This window comes from Triticum dicoccoides, chromosome 3B (assembly GCF_002162155.2).
Source record: "Triticum dicoccoides isolate Atlit2015 ecotype Zavitan chromosome 3B, WEW_v2.0, whole genome shotgun sequence".
Lineage (NCBI taxonomy): Eukaryota > Viridiplantae > Streptophyta > Magnoliopsida > Poales > Poaceae > Triticum > Triticum dicoccoides.
This window is the reverse complement of record NC_041385.1, coordinates 339,257,043-339,261,923: the sequence shown is the minus strand read 5'-3', so window position 1 is coordinate 339,261,923 and position 4,881 is coordinate 339,257,043.

Sequence of the window (4,881 nt, the reverse complement as noted above, 5' to 3'; positions counted from 1 at the left end):
TCACCTTCTCCCCGGGAAGCTCCCTTCTCCCAAGCTGCAAAACCTTAGCCCCACCTCCATGGCGCCCCAACCGCACCAATTTCACAGCCGCCCTCCTCCCTAATGTTGGAGACGCTGTCCAATTGCCGTCGTGCACTGGGTCGTGTGCCTCTGAATCCGTGCTGCTGGTGCTGCCTCGACGACGGTCGCGTGAACCGTACCGGAGCCGACTCACCCCCACCATTGATCATGGCGCCGAAGCGGCTCCAACTTTGGATCTGTCCAGAGTCATGGCGCTGCTTCCGCGTAGCCATCAACCGTCGCGACATCGCTCTTTCCCTGCCGTCGGTCGCCACCGCAACCGCGCCGGCCTCACCGACTCGACAGCTGGACTTGCCTACTTTAGCATGCCGCCAAATAGGTCGCACCCCCATCTCAAATCACTTTATTTAGGTGTCAGTTGTCTGAATTTTTATTCTGGGCCAATCGATTCCCAATGGGAAGCAGCACCCCTTGAGGCGGCGGAGCTCCTAGGCTGTCGGTTGGCTGGTGTCTAACGTAAGGGTGTGGGGCTGCAAGTTCTCCGCGGAAGCAGCGCTTAGATGGCTATCTTTTAGAGTTGCGTGGGTTGAAGGTACTACCGTCGCCGGATCTGGATGATGGGGAGTCTTTGTGGATTGGCCCAGGGGCGGTGCAACCACGGCAGTGCGGTGGGGCGGGGAACGGGGTTTTGGCCGGGGCCACGGACAGCGGAGGCAGGCTGCTCTACCGTTGGTCGCTGGCTCTTCGGGGAATATTTCGAACAGTGTCAGTCGGGAGGCACAAGACGGCCATCAAGCCATCCGGCGTAGATCGAACAGTACCAAAATAAAATAAAATCGTGTGACCCCAATTTAGTCTTCAGTCAACAGACGTGTGACCACTCTCGTACCTTGCTGTTGATCTCTTAGTGTATTTCTTCAGGTCAAAGAGATATGTCGTTCTTAACATTATGCATTATCTGCATCTTCAGACACACCGTCTTTCGACTCACCACAGCTGCACCAACAAGGGAAGCATACACCAGAAGGGAGCTACAGTCCCCACTCAACAGTTCCCTGCATCGTATGTGCGTGCCCGACATGGACAGCCACAACAACTGCAGGGCCATCGACAAGTCAGCACATTATGCTCACTCCTATGGATGGCAGCCAGATAGGTTGTACCCTCATCTTACTTGTGTGCAACATTTATGGCTTTGTTATTCATCTAAGCACGGAAAATAGATCATCACATTTCACTGTATATTCATGCTGATCTCTTACGGGTCTTGTTCAGGAGTTCACGCTGTTCCATAGTTCAGCTAAGATACTTGTTCTTTAGGTAACGTTGTTCCATAGTTATCATACATCAGCCAATGCTATCCCACAGGCTGGTGATTATAGAATTATACCACTTCTAGTATTACCTATTGAGGGAGTCCTGGATTAGGGGGTGTCCGGATGGCCGAACTATGACCTTCGGCCGAACTCCTGGACTACGAAGATACAAGATTGAAGACCCCGCCCCGTGTCCGGATGGGACTTTCCTTGGCGTAGAAGGCAAGCTTAGCGATACGATACGAAGATCTCCTCCCATTGTAACCGACTCTGTGTAACTCTAGCCCTCTCCGGTGTCTATATAAACCGGAGAGTTTTAGTCCGTAGGACGAACAACAATCATACCATAGGCTAGACTCTAGGGTTTAGCCACTCCAATCTCGTGGTAGATCCACTCTTGTACTACCCATATCATCAATATTAATCAAGCAGGAGTAGGGTTTTACCTCCATCGAGAGGGCCCGAACCTGGGTAAAAACATCGTGTCCCTTGTCTCCTGTTACCATCCGCCTAGACACACAGTTCGGGACCCCCTACCCGAGATCCGCCGGTTTTGACACCGACATTGGTGCTTTCATTGAGAGTTCCGCTGTGTCGTCACCATTAGGAAGGATGCCGCACCCCGTCTTTAAAGACGGCGTCGTTGCTAAAGGAGCTTTGGCTGTCGGCCAAACTCTCCGGCTAGGCAAGTTTTTGATGACCGCCAGTCCGGCCATGGCGCCAACGATGACCTCTCGGGCCATCGAAAGCAATCTTCGCATCAGCTCGGAGCTCGCCGAGCAGTTAGATCCGATGGAGCTCTTCTCCCTGAACGAACTCTTGGATCGCATCGCAGCCCTGGGAGTCGCTACTGATTACGACCAGATTGGGCTTAAACCTGATCAGAGAGAGATTGACTCTCCCCAGGTTACCCACCACGTCGAAGTGGTGGAAGAACAATGCGGCGAATCTTCGCCTGCCCTAAGGACCAGATGCGTCCGGATTCCCGATCTCTCCAAGCCGGAAACCCGCGGAGGGAAGGATGTCGCCCGAACCCTGAACCTAAAGTCAGGCAGCAGGCCCGATTCATTGGATAATATCCAAGAGAGCAAGCTTCCGAATTCGGAAACTGCTCGGCCCCTGAATCTTACATCGGGCAGGGTTCCGGATTTATTTCCACCCGCCCACCCAACTATACGGGATTTATCCCTAATACGGCAAGAGTCCGGAGAAGCAGTACACCACTACTAGGCCAGATTCCTCCTGGTTATGAACAGGATAAAGGACTGACGTGAGAAAGAAGCAATTTTACTCTTCCTTAACAACTGCACGGACATCGGAATCCTCAACGCCATAAGTCGCCGCGAAATTACACGATTCGCCGACTTGACATCCATAGTACAAAAGTATTGTGCGATTGAAAGCGTTCGGAAAACCGAAGATAAATTCTGGGACAATCCGGCCCCGAATATAACATGAGTCCGAAACAAAAGGGCGCATTATCGCCAGGCATCCGAGCCAAATATCAAAAAACAAAAGCCCCTCTACAGGGTACGGGACCGTATTGGAAGGATGGCTCAATGGACCCTGTAGAATTCATAATTCAGGGAAAGCCACACCAACGCACAGCCTCAGAGCATGTTGGATACTATGGTAAGTAGCCAGAAGCGGCGAGGAGCTTTTAACTCCAGCACCCGAAGAATACCTCCCCAGTACGGTATCAACAGTCTTCGAGACGTTCACATCAAACAATGCAAGGAAACGAACGCTCCGCAACCTCGCCGAAGTCTACCAAGTAGCAACAATAAACCCATGGAGTGACATGGCTATCACCTTTAATGCCAGTGACGAACCTAAATTCCAGACAGCCCGCGCACCAGCCGCATTGGTCCTCAGTCCGATAGTGGACGGCTTCCGATTTACAAAGGTACTCAGGGACGGCGGCAGCGGACTCAACCTCATCTACGAGGAAACCCTGCGAAAAATGGTAATTGACTGGAGCCGCATTGAGCGAAGCAACACAACTTTTAGGGGAATAATCCCAAGCCGGGAAGCGTGCTGTTCAGGAAAAATCACACTGGATGTGGTGTTCAGCACACCGGACAATTACAGATCCGAGGAGGTCATGTTTCAAGTGGCCACATTCAGTAGCGGCTACCACGCTCTGCTAGGGCGAGAAGCATTTACAATTTTCCAAGCCATACCCCATTACAGGTACATGAAGCTCAGAATGCCCGGGCCCAACGGAATCATCACTCTCGCAAGTGATCCAGACATAGCACTCCGCGCGGAAAACAAGACATCCGCACTGGCCCTGGAGGCATTATCTGAGGCCCTAGCGGCCGCGAAATTAACGGCGTTGCGCTCCATGGTGGATAGGGACGACGTGATACTAGACAAGAGATCCAAGTCCACCTCTTTTAAACCAGCGGACGAAATAGTCAAATTCCAAGTCCATTCAACGGACCCTACAAAAACGGCCTCCATCGGGGCACAATTAATACACGATGTAGACGCCGCACTCAGAGACTTTCTGCGAGAAAATTGGGACATTTTCGCCTGGCACCCCTCGGATATGCCAGGAATCCCACGCAGGCTGGCCGAACACAGCCTGAACATCTTAAAAGGGTTTAAACCCGTCAAGCAGACCCTACGGCGCTTTTCTGAACCTAAGAGACAAGCCATGGGAGAGGAGCTAGCAAAACTACTGGAAGCCGGGTTCATCAGAGACATAAAACATCCAGACTGGCTAGCAAACCTGGTGATGGTAATAAAGAAGGACAAATCCTGGCGCCTATGTGTCGATTTCAAAGACCTAAACAAGGCCTGTCCAAAGGACCCTTTCCCACTCCCCCGAATTGATCAAATCATCGACGCCACCGCAGGACACGACTCATTGTGTTTCCTCGATGCATACTCTGGTTACCACCAAATCAAGATGGCAGAGTCAGACCAGGCCGCAACGGCATTCATCACCCCATACGGCCCATTCTGCTTCAACACGATGCCCTTCGGGCTCAAAAATGCCGGCGCAACATATCAGCGCATGATTCAGACATGTCTGGCCAACCAGATCGGCAAAACGGTCGAAGCATACGTAGATGACGTGGTCGTCAAAACCAAACACGTCGATACTCTAGTAGACGACTGGAGGCTCACCTTCGACAATCTCCGAACATATGACATTAAGCTCAAACCGAAAAAATGCGTTTTCGGTGTACCAGCCGGAAAGCTCCTGGGCTTCATCGTATCCGGTAGAGGAATCGAAGCAAACCCAGCCAAGATCCGAGCTCTGTCACAATTAGATACCCCAAAGGACCTCAAACAAATACAAAAACTGACAGGATGCATGGCGGCTCTAAGCCGCTTTATCTCCTACTTAGGAGAAAAGGCATTACCCCTCTATCGCCTCCTACGGCGCACCGACCACTTCGAGTGGACGGAGGCCGCCACGGCCGGACTCGAAGAAATAAAAGCCATATTGGCAACAAATCCAGTCCTGGCCGCGCCCAACACGGGCAAACCAATGCTATTATACATCGCGGCAACCCATCAAGTGGTAAGC